This window comes from Leopardus geoffroyi, chromosome B3 (genome assembly GCF_018350155.1).
Source record: "Leopardus geoffroyi isolate Oge1 chromosome B3, O.geoffroyi_Oge1_pat1.0, whole genome shotgun sequence".
In the NCBI taxonomy this organism is placed as follows: domain Eukaryota; kingdom Metazoa; phylum Chordata; class Mammalia; order Carnivora; family Felidae; genus Leopardus; species Leopardus geoffroyi.
Window position 1 is genome coordinate 14,858,474 of NC_059337.1, and position 19,860 is coordinate 14,878,333.

A 19,860-nucleotide genomic window follows, 5' to 3' on the forward strand; every position below is an offset into this window, starting at 1 on the left:
AGTTAATGGCTTGTTTTCAGCTTTCTATTAAACACAGCTCTCTACAACCTGCATCTCTATACATTTACGGTCGAGCACCCTTAATGTTAATTACGGTGACCCCTAAGACATGGCTAGATAGCAAAGAGTCATCTGAAGCATCACAGAAAGGTGGTTATGTCCACGTGTATCTTGAGCTACAGATTAGTTTCTCCAACTATTGAATGAGTTGATCAACGCTGTTGGTCTTATAGACACCACAATTATATCACAGCCCAAAATGAATCAACTTTTTCACCTTCTACTCAAAATCTCTCTTCGCCCGAGCTTCCCAACTAGACCCCAGGGAGTAACCCTCAAGTACTTTTTTTGTGTCACTCACCCCCATTTGGTCACAGAGTATCCATTCTACCCGCGAATTGTCTTTCGGTTCCATTCCCTCCTTTACGTCTTCAGTGCCTTGATTCTGACCCTTATGTTCTTCTGCCCAGAAGATTTTTAACAACTTGGTTACAGGCCACCTTGCACCCAGTCTCTCACGATTGGTATTCTTCCTCACAGGCGCCCACAGTTTCTCAAACAGAAACTATTCACTTCTTTCTTCAATTTTTTTAACGTTTATTTATTTTGAGAGAGATCGGGGTGGGGGGGGAGGGGCAGAGAGAGAGGGAGACACAGAATCGGAAGCAGGCTCCAAGGCTCTGAACTGTCAGCACAGGACGCAAAACTCACGAACCGCGAGATCGTGACCTGAACCGAAGTCGGACGCTCAACCCACCGAGCCACCCAGGTGCCCCAGAAACTGTTCACTTCGTAAAGACAGCTGACAGCTGTTCCTGCCTTAAAGAAGTATTTGCCACCGTAAGATCCGTGGAACTCTGAAAACACTGTGAATAGGGAAAGACAAATAGGTTTAAGACAAGCTCTTGGAGTGGCAACTGGATGGCTCGGTCGGTTCAGCGTCCAACTTCAGCTCCGGTCATGTTCTCGAGGTTCACGGGTTCAAACCCGCGTTGGGTTCTGTGCTGACAGCTCAGAGCCTGGAGCCTGCTTCGGATTCTGTGTCCCCCTCCCTCTCTTCCCCTCTCTGCCCCTCCCCCGCTCATGCGCCGTCTCCCTCTGTCTCTCAATAATAAATAAATGTTAAAAAGTTAAAAAAAAAAAAAAAAAAAAGACAAGCTCTTGGAAATGTATAAGGCAGAGTCATATATTAAAGGCCCTGAGAAGTCCTGCAGGAAAGAACCCCATCCAACAGCCTAACCCCGCCTTCCCTACCTTGTATTTGGCCTTAAAACCCCCTGTTTTCACAAACAATACCAATTACCACCTCAAGGAACCAGTGTTCTTCGAAGGATAGCTTGAGAAAATACCGTCCTACCAGATACATTCACTGCCATGCCAGCTCAGCCGCATGATTCACCACCTTCCTCAACCAATTACCAATTAGCCATGTTCATGGCTCCTTCCAAGGCGATCACGTACTCATTTTGTCGAGTTAAACACGAAGCCCCTTCAGAGCAGAAGGTATGTTCCCCGATGTTTCGATCTGAAGAACTTTTCCTAACGACTTCAAGACCGAGCTCAAACGTTCGCACTGCTCTCAAGCTCTCCTCGAGCCGCTCCTCCGTGCTGCTCCGCTGTGGGCCATCGTTCTAACACGCATTTGTTCACAGGCTCCCCTTCCCAACGAGGTTTTTAGGCCCTTTTATATTTGCATCTGGAGTACCGAGCGCTAGCTCTCCTTGGCTCTGAGGAAGTTAATTTCCAAAGAGTTGCATCGAATCCTTTTCGAGGATGAGGCAGACCTGTCAGAGGAGGATAAATGAGGCAGCATTTAAAACCATTTAACACCTTGCTCGGCACTCTCAATAAGAGTGTATCACATTTGGGGCGCCTGGGTGGCGCAGTCGGTTAAGCGTCCAACTTCAGCCGGGTCACGATCTTGCGGTCCGTGAGTTCGAGCCCCGCGTCGGGCTCTGGGCTGATGGCTCAGAGCCTGGAGCCTGTTTCCGATTCTGTGTCTCCCTCTCTCTCTGCCCCTCCCCCATTCATGCTCTGTCTCTCTCTGTCCCAAAAATAAATAAACGTTGAAAAAAAAAAAATTAAAAAAAAAAGAAAAGAGTGTATCACATTTGATTCTGCTGCTCCTGGATTTTACAGTTTATAGAAATAAAAAGAGGAACCACTTACATGAAATTAATAACCAGCTCAAAAATCAGTTACTCAGTGTATTTTGGACAGATCTATTTGTCTCTGCCATTCTCCATGTTAAATGAAAATTAAAACACACTCTTTAAAAACAAACAAAAAAGCCCTCCTAATTCAGCAGAACAGCATTCAGCAATATGCATCCGAAGCCACTAAAATGTGCTGACTCAATTTATTGTCCAAAGTTTAGCAATTTGAGACCACAATGTCTTTAAGATAAGGTCTGGATACAACCCGTGCATGGATGGTCTGGTTCCGTCACAGGAGAGTTAGAAACTCTCGTTGGAATCTAGCAGAACATAAATGTTTCTTTCGTAAGGTTGGGACCTTTCAAATTATTTCCCATTATTTTGCGAGGGAGTCAGATGCATGAAGCAATTTAAACAAGCCAGGCAGGGAACAAGCCACAGCCTGCACTGGGGACTGGACGAAGTCACACACAAAGAAGACTTGAGCCGTCGGGGGGTCCAGGCCCCAGCTCTTAGGAGCATGCATGTTCCCAGGGTTGGAGTTAATGAGGCCATTGGTTCCCTCCTTCTCCTTTCCAGAGATTATCATGATCAATTTGCATGATGATTATGGAAAAAAATTAAAACACTATTCCCAAAGATCAAGTTAATAAAGGCCTTTGAGACACAGAGCTTCCTGGAGGAGAAAGCTATCTTTTTCTCTGAAAGAAGGAACAGCACTTACGATGAGCTCCAGTCTAGCTCAGTGAAGCGATGGTGAATTCCTACCCCCCTCCCTATTTTTTTTTTTTTTAATTCATAGCCTCTTACACCTCGATTAGACCTCTCTCCCTTAAGAGCATGTAACGAATTTAATACAAATTCAGATGGAAATAAAAAGAGCAGGGAGAGGGGGGGATTGGAATAAAGACAAGAAAAGAATATGAATCGGAGGAATTCTCTTGTGGTTGAAAAGCCGTTTGCTAGGGCGCCTGGGTGGCTCAGTCGGTTGAGTGCCCGACCTCAGCTCAGGTCACGATCTCGCGGTCTGTGAGTTCGAGCCCCGTGTCGGGCTCTGTTGCTGACAGCTCAGAGCCTGGAGCCTGCTTCGGATTCTGTGTCTCCCTCTCTCTCTCTGCCCCTTCCCTGCTCATGCTCTGTCTTTCTCTCTCTCTGTCAAAAATAAATAAACCTTAAAAAAAATGAAAAAAATAAAAGCCATTTTGCTCCTCCTTTCAGTGACAGATCCTACGTTTCCTAGATTCAAACTAAAAAAATCATTTCTCCTTTGCGCCTAAGAGAGAGACATCTACGGTGACTCCTCTCTCCATAGGAGCCACAAAACTGTCCTTACTGCCTCGCTTAACGGCAAGAGTCTCACATACAGAGCGATTCCTTCTTCAGTTCAGTTCTTTCCCTGTTCCTGTCTCTTAACGTGAGACAAGATCCTGCTTTTCCCTTCGAGGGAGGTTTGCCTTTTCTGTTCCGTAGAGAAAGCCTTTAACCACCTTGGCAGCCGGCTCGGAGGATGACAACGAATGAAACCAGTCGGCTCCCACTTCCCCTCTGACAGAATCTCTTGTTTGTAGGCAGTCGTGGTGAAAAGCCCAGGTGATGACGGGGGAAACCTAGCCAACGCACAAGATCGGCTTTCTTAAGCTTGTTCTTCGTGGTATCGCTACAGGACAGAGTGGGCGATAAAGCAGGACTGTATAAAAACGCAAAACAGAAGTCTCTGCAGCCCTTCCGTCTACTGTGCATTTTACATTTAGCATCCGACCTATCTTTATCGAATTTGCAACAAGTAGTAAAGCCAACAAACACTCTATATCACAACTAACTTTCCCGGCAAGTCATGTCCGTGTCTCTATTTCGTCCCCCTTACCTCACGGTGGGGAGTCCCCTGGGTGTAAAGACATTCATACCCTTTCTCAATAATTTGTGTTACTGTTGATCCAGGCTTTTCCCTAACCCATGCTACTGTTGACTCCCCGTCGTTCATGGTCACCAAGAAGCCACCTGTCACAGTTTATGTCCAGCAAACCCAGAAGGAAGGAAATACAGTACCACCTTGGTTTGTGGGCACAATTCATTCTGGAAACATGCCTGTAATCCAAAGCACTTGCATATCAAAGCAAATTTCAAGGGCCATTGGCTCGGTTGCGATCACGTGACCTTCGGTGTCAGGTCCTACTCGTATTGGGAGACGTTGTTTGTTTATCAAGATAAAATTCATTAGACCTTTCATTAGAAACCTTTCATTAGAGGGGCGCCTGGGTGGCGCAGTCGGTTAAGCGTCCGACTTCAGCCAGGTCACGATCTCGCAGTCTGTGAGTTCGAGCCCCGCGTCGGGCTCTGGGCTGATGGCTCAGAGCCTGGAGCCTGTTTCCGATTCTGTGTCTCCCTCTCTCTCTGCCCCTCCCCCGTTCATGCTCTGTCTCTCTCTGTCCCCCCAAAAATAAATATACGTTGAAAAAAAAATTAAAAAAAAAAAAAAAGAAACCTTTCATTAGAAAGGTTTGCCCGTCTTGCAGAACACTCCCAGAACAAGTTACTCGCAATCCAAGGTTTTACTCTACTCTTTTCTCAGCACGGAATCTGAGGAAGAAACACTCTTAAGAAAAAAGGATACTCTTGGAGTGGCTTTTTTACATTTTATCTATAATTTATCCATTATGTCTTGCCAATGACTGAAGTCACATCTTTGAAAATTGAAGGCTGTCATTCTAGGACAGCTGTGGCCATAATAAATCGATTCGAGAACACTCACCCAGGATGCACGTTGTGCCCAGCACTGTGTGAAGTGAGATCCAGCTTCCACCAAGCCCAACACCCGGTGCTGGATCCACCCACCTGGAGGAAAGAAGGCCTTTTGGTCATCCCTCTGTCTCAAGAGGCACCTTTTCCTGATAATCATATTTGATTCAGGGAGCTCAGGGCTCAGGGATATAGAGAGCTTGTGATCTAATGACGCTAATTTAGTAGCAGATGATACAAATTACCCAAAAAGCAGTCTTTATGGATAAAAGGTAAACAGTGGAGAGGCCATTGCTTCCCCTTTATAGTTTCTATATCTAGTCTTTGGGGCAAGCATAAAGACGTTGTCGTGTTCAATCCTCTTAATTCTATGAGGCTTGCCTTCCGGTGAGTCAACTCATCCCCAACCACCCAGCAGCTAATATGTGACCCTGAGATCTCGTTTCTCCCCAAGGAAGAAGGACCCAGAAGAAGGAAAGGTGGGAGGTCTCTGATTGGAACGTGTGGTATTTAGCACTAATCTCTCAGGCCGGGCACAACTCTTGGCACATGGTAGACTCTCGAGATGTCTTTGTTGAACTGAACTCAGGAGGGAAGGCTGGAGAACCAAGATTTTTTGAGCAGGTCTGGAAGGCGCCTAGAGGATCGCATGTAAGGAGGTGATCGCTCTTGGGGTGGCCTCTTTCATATCACTGTAGTGCCCACCCTGCCCCCCCGCCCACTACTCACTGCCCCAACATCACTCCAAGGGATCGGGGACTTTTGTTCCCAAGCGTCACCAACAGGCGGGGAAGTTCAGACTCCTTCCTGAAGTCTCCCCTCTCGCCTGCCAGTTGGCCTTTCTTCTAGTTCACGTACCTGCGCGAGGAGACGGGAAACCCCTTGAGGAAAGCTTCCCATCCATCTTCCTGGTGGTCTTTCATTTCTTTGCCAATAAGATGATCTGCTTCACGACACACTTCGATATATTTGACATCTGTCATAAAACCCGGGGCAGGCATATCTGTCTTCTGTTAAAATAAGCCACTCTACAGAGGCACTTCCTCTGCTGTTAAGGCCCCGCCAGAAATAATTATTGACACATTGTCCGCACGTCCAGCCAACCCTCTTAATAGGAGCCATAACTTATGGGTCCTGGGTTCCCCCACTCCTCCAGAGAAACCAGGTAACACTTAGGGGACCAGAAGGAGACGCCATGATATTAAAACATGAAGGGAACGCTGTAGCTGAAGCAACTGACTTGAAATGAACACCTTCCTGTAACATCTTTCAAAAGTTAGTGACTGTGGTGATGCACAGCTGTTTCTTTGTGAGGAGGCATAAATTTTCCTCAAAACACTTTATCCAGATGACACCGATGTTCAGGCAACGCAGAAGGAAGCTGATCCAAGTTTTCTGAATGACAGTGATTCTTCTTTAGACTTCACGTGGCTCAGCATTTGGGAGGGTTCCTTACTGGGGATGATTCTGGACACTTCGACTGTCAGTGCATCCTGTGAACGTGAGAGCATTTGCTTCTGATTCTCGCTGCTCCCTTGACAGGCACCCATGGAAAGGGTAGCTCTCAGCTTCCCCCAAAGACCTGCCAGTTGGAAAACTTGTCTCGAGATTGTTAAAATCACTCCTACGCTCAAATGCATTATAGCCCTTGGAGCCTGTGCGGGCCAAGTGCATACAGCAAATTATATAACGCAAATTATATAAGAGAGTGTGGGCATCTATACCTCTCCCTGCTGATCAGGAAGGAAGAATAGAGATGACTTTTATGAAGGAAAAAGGACTTTTTTTTAAGTTTACCTATGTATTTTGAGAGAGGCAGAGAGAGCATGAGCTAGGGGAGGGGCAGAAAGGGAGAGAGAGAGGGAGAAAGAATCCCAAGCTGACTCTGCAGCTCAGAGCCTGACACGGGGCTCGAACTCGCACGCCGTGAGATCACGACCTGAGCCCAAATCAGGAGTCGGACGTTTAACCGACCGAGCCACCCAGGCGCTCCAGTAAAAAAGGATTTTAGAAACGCTTGTGCTAACTTCCTGTGTGTTTTGTTGGAGTAAGGAAGGGGGACCCCTTTTTGAAGATGGCTGCAAACGTTTCCTCATGGAAATAATTGCCAGGGAAGTGACATTTTAGCAGTTCAGATGTAGCAGGCAGGACAGAACACGTTCCTCGTAACAAATGTTCTACTAGGCGAAAGTAAAACATTTGTTGGAATGGATTTGGGTCAGCTTGACCACGTGAGCAACCCAAATGGCTCTTCGGTGGGCACACAGGGCGGGGGTGTCCGGGAAGGGAGGGGTTGATGCATAACAAAACAATGCCAAGATTAAAACTAGAAGATTAAAACTATTTGGGCCACTAGGGTAAAGAGACTAAGAAAATATCCCAGGATCCATGGTAAGAAAGTTTGTTGTCCCCGCAGACCCAGACAGGGCTTTTAAGAACAGAGGAAATGAGTGGCTCTTGGGTGGATCAGTTGGTTAAGCATCCAACTTTGGCTCAGGTCATGATCTCACGGTTTGTGAGCTTGAGCCCCGCATCAGGCTCTCAGCTGTCATTACAGAGCCCACTTTGGATCCTCTGTCTCACTCTCTCTCTCTGCCCCTTCCCCACTCGTGCTCTCTCTCTCTCTCTCTCTGTCAAAAATAAACGTGGGGCGCCTGGGTGGCTCAGTCAGTTAAGCGTCTGACTCCAGCTCAGGTCATGATCTTGCAGTCCGGGTGTTCAAGCCCTGTGTCGGGCTCTGTGCTGAGAGCTCAGAGCCTGGAGCCTGCTTCAGATTCTGTGTCTTCCTGTCTCTCTCTCTCTCTCTCTCTGCCCCTCCCCTGCTCATGCTCTGTCTCTCTCTGTCTCAAAAACAAACATTTTTGAAAAATTAAAAATATTAAAATAAAAAAACAAACGTTAAATAAAAAAAGTAAAAAGTAAAAACAAGAGCAGAGAAAAATGCCCAAGTATCGAATAGTGGACACAAGAAAGTAATAGTTCTGGCTGGCAACGTACTTTCCGGGTCCTTTTTTTCACCCCACGCTTGTAGAGGTGCCAGACAATTTTGTTTGCACACACATAACCTGACTGCTCCATGCTAAAATGGGAAATAGACTGTCCTGTTCAAACTGGAATAAATTGTTGAAAGGAGCATAAGGGTTTAAGTGTCTTCTTCAGGATCAGGAAATCATCTATCAGTGGGACTTTGAGTTAGAGCACTGTAAAGAAGAAACTTGTTCTGTACGTTTACGCGGCTACACTAGGAAGAAAGACTGCTGTTGAAAGAGATGTTTTAGCAGTATCTGGACGAGAGATTAACTCTGCAGGAGGCAGAGGAAATCGCCAATTTCCCCTTTGTCCACCCCACTCAACTCAAACCACCCCGAACTGTCAGTGGACCTGAAATCCGAGGAAGCAGCTAATTGGATGACCAGTAACAACACCGTCGCTGAAGGATGTTAAGATAAGGGTAACGTCACTGACGTCTCCAACTATGAGCAGATCCCTTGCCGAAATCGAAAAACACCAGCAATGCCAACGGACCCCCAAAACGATCGGTCTTTAGTGTCCCACGCCACAAATGTCCAAAGCAGAGTGTGGTTTATCCTCTGCCAAGCGGATGCCCACGTCCACACCAAAGTCGGAACGAACGCTTCTTTCCCAGGGTTTGTGCTCGACAAGCGGGTCCGGTGCTGGCTGGGACTCCCCAGCTTTTCCCCAGATGAAGGGGCATCCATTTCTGAACTCAGCGAAAGGACCATCACCTGTTAGTTGGTGGCGGGTCGCGGGTCTCACAGGGTGAACGGATGCTGCACAGCAGGCATTCCGCGATCTGCAGGGAGTAGGAGCCTCCTACACGAGCCCACCCTCCCTCTCACGTGCAAAGCACCTCAAGGAGATGCCTGCACCCGTCCGGTGCCAGTGATAACAGAAGTCAGGCCAGGAAGGTTTTTCATTCTACGCCGGCAGCCAGTAGGGGATCGACGTCCCATGGAACGTTAAGTACCTTGCGCATCAAGGCCTTGGCATGTCGCTTACCTTGGCGGTTGGGGAGGGGGCCCATTCCCACCGAGTGCCATCTACACACACGTGGCAGATGTGCTGGGGAAGAACTCTCCCACCTTCTTGCCAGGTTCTGACGCGGTGCCCGATGCCCGCGTTTCGAGGGAATTGGTGGCACTTTTCGTACGACCGCGCGTAAGACAGCGCGTTGTTTCTCCCTGAGAAATGGCTCGCCTCCGCCACGTAGGCGAAGAGCTGGGTTCTGATCCCAAGGACTGCTCTGGAGGCTGCTGCCCGTGTCCTAGGAATGAAACAACCTCCTGCCCACACATGATGACTTCTCTGTCCCGGCGGTCCGGCTTCCGCACAAAGGTCTGTTGTACAAAACCCTGGCGTGCCCCTTCTCACTTCTGCAAGTGTGATCCCGTTTCCATCCTGTGCAGCATGGAAAGCAAGTGACACGTGTTCAGGTTTTATGCTAACAAGGTCCTTGGCCTCGTCGTGCCCACATTTAAATGTGCCAAGACCGCGCATTTCGACGGCGCAGTCTTCGCTTCCCGACGCCGAAATCTGTGCCTGTAGGTGAGAGAGGACTGGATGCTATCACCCCGATGGCTGATGATTGATGATAATATTTCTACATCCATCGCTAAGCCTCTTAAGTTTCTTCTTCACTTTGGGAGTACTTAGCATCTCAGCCTCGCTCAGCCAGGCGCTCCATAAATGCACCTTTATAAACCTCTCAGGGGTAAACTGGGTCAGTTGATGTTGTTTCAGAACATCTGGAAAAGAGGCATCGGGGCGGGGAGGGCTGTAAAACTCTTTGGGCTCAGGCTCAGGGGATGGAATGAAAACACGTATGTGACACATACCAAATGATTCTAAAACATCCACTTGTTTGTAAGGGCCCCAGCTACACGCTATCTGCTTTTGCTTCACATAGGAGGGGTTCGGCAAGGACACGGAGTTCAGATTATGTGTGATTCCTCCCACACGGGCGTAAAAATCCCTTCTCTGGTATTTCTTAGGCGAGCGTTTAAGTTTTTATTTGTTTATTTTGAGAGAGAGAGAGAGAGAGAGAGAGAGCCAGGGAGGGGCAGAGAGGGAGGGAGAGAGAATCCCAAGCAGGTTCCCCACTGTCAGCGCAGAGCCCGACACGGGGCTCGAACTCATGAACCGTGAGATCATGACCTGAGCCGAAATCAAGGATGCTTAACTGACTGAGCCGCCCAGGCGCCCCCGCAGTATTTCCTTATAGGGAGGGAGATTCAGGCATTTCAGGGAAGGAAAAAGTCATTCCTTAAGCATCTTGAATTCCAAGCGGGGGAATTTCGTAAGTGACGGAGGGATGCGTTTTATGGTTCTCACTTCCCTTAAAATATTAATTAAGAAAACACATAAGAGCTTCTCCTTAAGGGGCGCGCGGAGAGTTAAGCTTAGCTGGCCCTCTGCACTAGCCATATTGCATTGTCCTCCTCGATTAGCCCGGGGGCCAGGCTGTTCCTTCAAATTAAGACAATATGCTTGTAGTGATGAACCAATAGTATTGACCATCCATCTTCCTTTTGTGATCTGGCTCTCGTCGAGCTGAAATGAAGCCACTTCTGCCTGTGGCTGATTAAACACAGGGTAAATCCACATCTCTAAGGAGGCTCTGATGATTCTCCACAGAGCCCAGGTCAGGCCAGCCCACTCCTGCCGGCCCCAGCTCGGCTGCTCCCATCATAAAACGGAGCATCGGTGTCAGAGATGTGATAGGTTTCTTTCATCCGGTGTATCGCTCCGGCCAGACCGAATGAAGCTTGCTGGGGACACAAGGTGCCTGTCGCGCCACAGGTAACACACGGTCCCCAGGGAAGGCTTGTCCTCCTCAAGAGTGAAAAGCCCACCACTCTGGGCAAAAACCTGTGCCTTTGCTAGAAGTCTCCGCGGCTTACACCCTGCGGTCTTCTTTTAATAAAAACGGGTCAGGAAACATCAAGGGGAATCTTTAAAATAAGGTAATCCTTTATTCATCCACTCATTTCTTCTTCTTCTTTTTTTAATGTTCATTTATTTCGTAGAGAGAGACAGAGAGACCGTGAGAGTGAGGGGGAGGGCCAGAGAGAGACAGAGACACAGAATCGGAAGCAGGCTCCAGGCTCTGAGCTGTCAGCACAGAGCCCGATGCGGGGCTCGAACCCATGAACCCCGAGATCATGACCTGAACGGAAGCTGGACGCTTAACCGACTGAGCCGCCCAGGTGCCCCTATTCTTTTTTTTTTTTTTCATTCATTCAGTGAAAGCTTGTCGAGCACCTGCTGTGAATGAGGCCCCATGCCAGGAACTGGGATTTGGACACGAACACGGGGTCGATGCCGCCCCTGCCCTCCTGGAGGTCACATCCTAGTGACAAGACGGATTCATGATGAATGAAGTACTTACCACTGTGAGCGGTACCCCAAAGAAGAAGGAGCACCGGGGGTAGATAAGGAGGGGACTGATGTTTTCTAGGCTTCAGGGACGATTTCCCTGGGGAAGGGATAGTTAAGCTTAGACTTAAAGCACAAGGGGGTAGTAAGTTAATAAAGCAATGAAAGAGTATTTTCAGCCAAGGACACAGCATGTTCAAAGATCCTGGGGTGCAAAACTAATGCTTGGCCCATCTGAGCCCGGTGAGAGGGAGAATGTCTAAAGAGGAGGCTGGTTACATAGCGGGGCTCAAAGGCCTTTAGGCTGAGGTAAGGAGTTAGAGTTTTGTCCCAAAAGCTTGACTGGAACTGATGGTTTGTAAGCAGGAAAGTCAAATGAAATCACTTCTTGCCTTTTATGGAGCGGGACTAATGTCGCCGGGCTATATTTGCCGGGCGCGGTGCAGATTTGTAGTTTATGATCTCCAAAGATTTCAGCGTTCCTTTCAGGTGGGTATTTTTAGCCCCGTCTTATAGGGAAGGAAACTGAGGCTCAGAGAGGGTAAGTGGCTGGCCGAGATCACACAGCTGGCCAGGTGGGGCCAAGTCCCCCCAAGGTCAACCTCACACCCAGCTCCTTTCCTCTGCCTCACGCTGCCTGCCCACACACAGACTGAACGCTCGCCTGCAAAACACTTGTGACATTCACGTAACCTCACTTTCTCCCAATGGCTTGACGTTGAGAGAATTTCCTATTTAGTGATTGGTAATCAATTAGAACTCCATTTAAATCGTGATAGAATTAAAGGTAGGGTCACAGACTTACCTCATCTCTTAGAAAGGAATCCTGGTACCAAAGTCTTAAATGAGTCCCATTTATTATTATTATTTTTTTAATAGTGAGCTCTGGGTTTGTTTTGTTTTCTTAATGTTTATTTATTTATTTTCAAGAGAGAGAGAGAGAGAGTGGGGGAGGGGCAGAGGCAGAGGCAGACAGAGAATCCCAAGCAGGCTCTGAGTTGTCAGCGCAGAGCCTGACGTGGGGCTCAAACTCGTAAGCCATGAGATCATGACCTGAGCCAAAATCAAGAGTTGGACGCTCAACCCGCTGAGCCACCCAGGTGGCCCGAAGGGGTTCCATTCAGAAGCTGAGAACCAAAGATCTGGATTCGGAGTGAACTGGGCTTAAATCCCAGCTTGTCTGGTAACTGACGGCGTGATACAGGGGCGCCTGGGTGGCTCAGTCGGTGGAGCATCCGACTTCGGCTCAGGTCATGATCTCACGGTCGGTGGGTTCGAGCCCCATGTCGGGCTCTGTGCTGACGGCTCGGAGCCTGGAGCCCGCTTCGGATTCTGTGTCTCCCTCTCTCTCTGCCCCTCCCCTGCTTGTGCTCTCTCTCTCTCTCTCTCTCTCAAAAATAAACCACCTGCACCATCATCGTGATTATGGTCATCACTATCCTCACCCTGGTTAGTTCACCAGTTCACCACGTTAGTGGCCCATCAGACACAGCACCGCTTTCTCCTGGCATGTGATTTCTGCCCTATTTCAAGGGCATCGCTCACGTCCCTGTCCTCGCGTTACTGAAAGGGATGTGCACTCATCCCAGGCAGGTAGCTGAAGACCACGTCCGCCTAATAACGCACGCAGCAGTTAAGCTCAAGCACGTTGGAACACGACGCAAAGGAGCAAAGACCGAAACAACTTTGCAAAAGGAGACACTTAACGGAGACGGGTGGCTATGGGGCATTTGAAACGTAAGTCCCCTTTGAAATCAGTAGCTATGACAGATGGAAAGACTGTTTTGCCTGGAAAACTGCTTCCTTGTCTCGAGAGAGTCTCTTTTTTTTTTAAAATACGGAAGCTATCAGAGCGATCGTTTTTCACCACGGACAAACAGTTTACATACAGATATTATGTAAACAGCAGGCAGATGCTCGTAGGTCTGATGCAAGTTCCCACTGAAGGATCTCAAATATCTCAAATCCAGAAATGTATCTGGGCAAAGCCATCTGCTCCCTTGATGGTTCTCTAATGCGATTCACAAAATTTACTGTTAAAATGTAACAACGCCAGGGAGGTGCCTGGCTGGCTCAGTTGGTTGAGCATCCGACTGTGGCTCAGGTCACGATCTCAGGGTCTGTGAGTTCGAGCCCCGCATCTGCCTCTCTCCTGTCAACAGGGAGCCTTCTTCAGATCCTCTGTATCTCCCCCCCTCTCCCCCCTTCCCTCGCTCACTTTCTCCATCTCTCTCTCTCTCTCTCAAAACAAATAAACATTTTTTTTTTAAGTTTTTAAAAACTGTAACCGTGTTGGAAAAGCCCCCTGTCCAGTGCCTGGCACTCGTGCAGCCTTTGATTGATGTTAACTATTGCAATAATACGACGAAAATACTTCAGGTTGAACAGACTTCCCACCCCCTTACCTTCACTGAGAGGCAATTGACATGTAACATGTGTACCTTTAAGGCGTGCGAGGCGATGACTTGACACACATACATATACCGAAAAATAATTACCACAGCAGGGTTAGTTAGCGTCTCCCCATCACCTCACATAATTACCAATGCTCTTTTGTCGGCAGCGGAGGGACATTTGATAGCCACTCCGAGTACCTCTAGTCACCATGCTGTGCATAAGACCCTCCGAATTCGTTCATCTGATAACTGGAGGTTTGCATTCTTTGCCCAACATCTCCCCATTTCTCCCAACCCCCAGATCCTGGTAACCACCATTCCGTCTGTCTCTATGGGTTCAGGTCTTTTAGACTGTACGTGTAAAGGAGATCACACACGGTTTGTTTTTCTCATCAGACGTATTTCGCTTAAAACAATGCCCTCAGTGCCCACCCGTGTTGTCTAAAACGGCAGGATTTCCTTCTTTCTTGTGGCTACACTGGTATTTCTACGCGTGCACGTTAGAGTCCCAGAAATGTATACATACCACAGCTTCTTTTCCCATTCATCCACAGGCACTTATAGATTGTTTTTTTATGTGGGTTCTTGTGAAGAATACCGTAATGAACACAGGAGTACAGACACCTCATGGAAATCTTGATTTCATTCCCTTTGGATACATACTCAGAAGCGGGGTTTGGGACCATAGGGCAGTCTCTTTTCTTTTTAATTCTTAGAAGAACGTCCAAACTGTTTTCCATAGTAGTTCTGCCCATTGATGTTTCCACCAACAAAGCACAAGGTTCCTCTTTATCCACATCCTCACCCACACTTATCTCTGGCCTTTTGGGTTTTGGGGGTGGTTTTTTTTTTGCTTTTGTTTTTGTTTCTTTTTGTTGTTGTTGTGTTTTGTTTTAGAGACAGAGTGAGTGTGAGTTGGGAGGGGCAGAGAGGAGAGAAAGACGGTCTTAAGCAGGCTCCACACTTAGCTCAGAGTTCCTCGTGGGACTCCATCCCACGACGGCAAGATCATGACCTGAGCCCAAACCAAGAGTCAGACGCTTAAGCAACCGACTTAAGCAACTGATGCTCAACCCAGTCACATCACTCCTGTCTTTTTGATAACAGCCATTCTAACAGGTGTGAGGTGACACCATTATGATCTTGATTTCCATTTCCCTAACGAGTAGTGATGTTTGGTGTCTCTCAATGTACCTTCTGGCCATTTGCATGTCTTTTTTTGGGAAAACGTCTGTTTAGGTCTTTTGCCCACTTTTTCATCAGATTGTTTGGTTTTCCACTACTGAGTTTTTGTGAGCTTCTTAAGTATTTTGGATACTAATTCCTTATCAGATATACGGTTCCCAAGTATTTTCTCCCTTTGCATAGGTTGCCTTTTCATCCTGTTGTTTGCTTCTTTTGCTGTGCAGAAGACTTTTAGTTTGAAATAGCCCCACTTGTTTATTTCTGCTTTCGTTGTTTGTGCTTCTGGAGTCAGATTCAAAACTCACTGCCCGAGACCAATGTCAAGGAGCTTTTCCCCTATGGTTTCTTCTGGGAGTTCTATAGTTTCAGGTCTTAGGTTTAAGTCTTCAGTCCATTTGGAGTTAATTTTTATGAATGGTGTTAGATAGGGGTCCGATTTTATTCTTTTGTATGTAATTATCCAGCTTTCCCACCACCACTATTGAAGACACAACCCTTTCTCAGTTGGGTATTCTTGGCTCCTTTGTCATATAGTCATTGACTATATATGTGTGAATTTATTTCTGGGCTCTCAATTTATTTCCAGTGGTCTATGTGTCTGTGTTTATGCGTTACCATGCTATTTTGATTATAATAGCTTTGTAATATAGTTCAAAATCAGGACATGTATGAGGCTTCCAGTTCTGTTCTTCTTTCCCAACACTGCTTTGTCTATTTGGGATGTTTTGTGGTTCCATAGGACTTTTAGGATGTTTTTTTTTTTTTCTATTTCTGTGAAAAACACCATTGGAACTTTGATAAGCATTGCACTGAATCTACAGATGGCTTTGGGTAGTGTGGACATGTTAACAATATTCTTCCAATCCAGAAGCATGGGATATCTTTCTGTTGATTAGTTCTCTTCAATTTTTTTTCATCAAAGTCATATAGGTTTCCAGGTAGAGATCATTCATCTTGGTTACATTTATTTCTAAGTGTTTTATTTGTTTTTGGTTCTGGTGCCAATGTCATTTTCTTCATTTCTTTTTTTTTTTTCTTTTTTTTTTTTTGGTTTTAAGTAAGCTCTACACCTACCAACATGGGGCTTGAACTCACGACCCTCCATGTTCTAGCAGCTGAGCTAGCCAGAACTCCCCCCCCTTCATTTCTTTTTCAGGTATTTTGTTGTTAGTGTATAGACACACACCTGATTTCTGTATATTGATTTTGTATCTGGAAACTTTACCGGACTCCTTTTTAAGAGGTTTTTGGTGGAATCTATAGGATTGTCCACATACAAGATCATATTATGTGGAAGTACACCCAATTCTCCTTTTCTCTTTCCAATTTGGATCTTTTCTTTCTCTCTTTTTTTTTTTTTCTCTCCTCTCCTCTCCTCTCCTCCCCTCCCCTCCCCTCCCCTCTCTTCTCCTGTCCTCCCCTCCCCTCCTCTCTACTCCCCTCTCCTCTCCTCTCATCTCCTCCCCTCCCCTCTTCTCCCCTCTCCTCCCCTCCCCTCCCATTCCCTTCCCTCCCCCCTCCCCTCCCCTCTTGTCCCCTTCCCTCCTCTCCCCTCCCCTCCCCTCCCCTCCCCTCTCCTCCCCTCTCCTCTCTTCTTTTTCACCCTAATTGCTCTGGCTAGGACTTCCAGAACTGTGTTAAGTAAGAGTAGTGAGAGTAGACACCCTTGTCTTGTTCCTGACTTTAGAGCAAGAGCCTTCAATGCTTCACTGAAAAGACTTTTATTTGTTTGTTTGTTTGTTTCAACCCAAGTATAGTTGACTTACAATGCTATCTTCATTTCAGGTGTGCAGCATAGGGATTTGACATTTGACAGTTCTCTGCCTTATGCAATGTGCACAATGATGCATGTGGTCACAAACTCATCCCGTTAACCCCTATATTTCACAAATGACAAAACTGTGCTCCAAAGAGGTCAGGAAACTTTCACAAGATTTTATAGCTACTAAGACCAGAGCCTACCTGTGAGGGCATTAAGAAGTTCAGTCCATCTAGGGGCGCCTGGGTGGCTCCACTGGGTGAGCATCTAACTCTTGATTTTGGCTCAGGCCATGATCTCATCATTCAGGGTTTCTGGGATTGAGCCCCTACATCAGGCTCTGTGCTGACAGTGTGGAGTCTGCTTGGGATTCTCTGTCTCCCTCCCTCTGTCCCTCCCCGTTCTCCCTCTCCCTCTCTCTCTCTCTCTCTCTCAAAATAAATAAATAAACAAAAAAAAAAGTTTAGGCAATCTAAACTCTGAAATACGCAGAAAATTCCAGCACACTCACCTCTCTGAAAAAGATAACCCCATTTCATGGGGCTGCTCTTTCATCACATGAACCCAACCTTCATTCCCTTCTTCTCATCTATCCCCACTAAACGTATACGTTCCATGAAGACAAGGACAGTGCACCTGTCATTTCCCACCTTGTCCCACAGCCGCCTGACATGTTGTTGTAACGGGTGCTCATTAAACCATTTGTTGAATTGGATGGAAATGTATTAGCCCATAGCACGCTGCCACGGGGCAAGCCAAATTGTTACACTGTCCAACCCAGAATTACGTGCAAGACTTACCTAAACGTTAAGTCTCTCACTGGAACTCTGAGAGTTCTAGTTTTCATATTTTGGTTTATAAATAGTTGTAACCCAAAGATACAAGGTAGCACGTGCCCAACCGGTCCCGTTTTCGCTGTCGACCCATTCCCAGTACGACCTCCTGTCTATCTGAGCGATAACTCGGTCTACAATGAGCAAGACCAAGTAAAAATGAGGTGAAGACGGTCCAGCAACTCCAAGACTGACCCTGCAGCTTAAGGAAAAACACACTGCAGGCACCTTGGAGACCACTTTCAGGCCAGAGATAGATTTCCACTAACCTCCATTTAAAAACCTCACCGCCAACCATGCTGAGGTTTGCTCGCGGCTGTTGAGAATATGGTTTGATGCTCCCTCCAGTCCAGGACGGGAGGTGCCCGCAGGGATGGAGAAGTCCTGTGGTCTGTAGGAAGGCTTCTATCAACTGCCACCAACCTGACACAGGAATTCAGACATGCCATTTCCCAGCAGCCCTTTCCCCATCACCCTTGTCAAGTGACGCTCCTTCCACTCACTGTAAAACGGCTCAAGAAAAGTGGAGTAAAAGACATCGAGGGAATCACAAATTGTTCTCTCTGAAGCTCAAGTTTATCATCTGTGAAATAATGACTGTGGGGCACCTGGGTGGCTCAGTTGGTTACGCATCCAACTCTTGATTTCGGCGCAGGTCATAATCTCATGGTTTGTGAGTTCGAGCCCAGCGAGGGGCTCTGCGCTGACAGTGTGGGGCCTGCTTGGGATTCTCTCCTTCTCTCCTTGCCCCTCCCTCACTCATGCTTTCTCTCTCTCTTTCTCTCAAAAATAAGTTAAAATTTAAAAAAAAAAAAAAAGAAATAAAGATTGTAAGGCTCAGTTGGTTGAGCGTCTAACTCTTGACCGCCACATGGTTGTAAGAAAAGTCACAGACAGACATCTTCAGGAATATAAAGACTACATGATCATAAACTGGCTTTTTTTTTTTCTCAAAAGCCTTCCACCAGGTGTCACAAGGCTAACAAAATGAACACCCCCACACAACCCTGCCCTTCGGGGCACTTACAGTCTAGTTTACACATCTAAGCATGGGCAGTTGAAAAAATACGCACGCATAGACACAACATCGTTCTGCTACCGAATATCTCTGCAAAGGAGTCCAATATAGGCCACGCTGAAGCACAACTGAAATCATCTTTGATTCTCAACACCCTTAGATCATTTCACTGAAATCGGCATATAAAATTTTCCATCTTTAGAAGGGAGGAATAAAGAATATGGAAACCGGGTCCTGTTAAGTTCAATTCTATAACTCAATTTAGAATCAGGCATAACTAAAATGGATCAGAAAGATGGCCCAGATCCCAGCTTGACCGACAGAAGTCATACACCGCAACACGGTGTAAAGGATTTGTGTTGACACAAAGTTGGGATTTCTTTTCTTCCCCCTTATCAAAAAAACAGGCATATTTGGCATTTTGCCCAAAGTGCTTAAAGTGGATTATATCTACATCTGACTTCGCGGTAAGTGCAAAGACAAAAATCTCTGAAATTTATAAACAAAAGTTTCTTTCTTACTTCAGAGTTCAAGGCAAAAAACCAGCCTTTGCAACTCTCAGGCGTAGTACAACTTGGAAGTTGCAAGGATGTCAGATATATTTATTATTGTGGTAGCTCGAAATTTCCATCCCGCTACATTTAAACACTGAGTTGGAGTTTGCAAAAATAGCATCAGCAGCATTGCCAGCGAGATCCTCTAACCTTAGCACAGAGTAAATATGAAAGGAGAAAAGAAATGTAACCTTTTCAAAGTTCTCTCTATGCAAATATCATGCAGAAGTCACTGATTCCTGAGCACTCTGTCGCTTTGATATCTGAACCAGCCCGCAAAACCATCATGGCAAGCGTCTTATTTTGATCTTTCACAGATTTCTTTAAATTCCCATTCACTTTCTGTATCTACTAAAAGTAAGTTTCTTTAGCATCTACTACAGTCATAGCCACAAAATCACAAAAGAAGCTTTTTATGAAATGCCTGGGTCTGTTTATCCTTTGAGCCCAAGTTGCCACTACACTCAGGCCATCTTCCAAAATGATCCATTAAAAATAAAATATACTAACAGTAGCAATGTCTGTGCTGAGACTTGGGGGGGGGGCCACAAACCCCCTGTCTTGTTATCCCATTTATTTGAATGAGTGCATGTCCCATGTTTTTGGGGGTTTGGACGAACAGAGAAAAATTTTGGAGAACAGACGTCCGTGAAGGCAGGAAAAGCCAGGTACGTGGAGAAGGGTGCTGTTTTCCCAAGGCTGGAAGCTCAGTCTGACGTGTGAGAGAGACACTGCAGGAAGAGGCAGGGTCTATTTGGATGAAAGCCACAGGGAGACTCCGGTCCAAACTGCCACTGCCTCCAGGCTGAAGTGATAAAGTGGGACAC

General features: G+C 46.7%; 1 long non-coding RNA gene across 9 annotated transcripts in view; it reads right to left on the minus strand.

The window, feature by feature from the left end:
• Positions 1–3,264: 3,264 nt before the first annotated feature.
• LOC123582536 overlaps positions 3,265–19,860 on the minus strand; it is a 113,379-nt gene continuing 96,783 nt past the window's right edge. For 7 of the 9 annotated variants that reach the window (XR_006704441.1, XR_006704442.1, XR_006704445.1 and 4 more), the window contains 3 exons: positions 5,751–6,385; positions 4,906–4,988; positions 3,265–3,813 (listed from right to left, as the gene is read on the minus strand). This is a non-coding gene — a long non-coding RNA (uncharacterized LOC123582536). Of the gene's footprint in view, positions 3,844–4,905; positions 4,989–5,750; positions 6,386–19,860 lie in introns of all 9 variants that reach the window. The other 2 variants (XR_006704444.1, XR_006704440.1) reach the window with 2 other exon arrangements.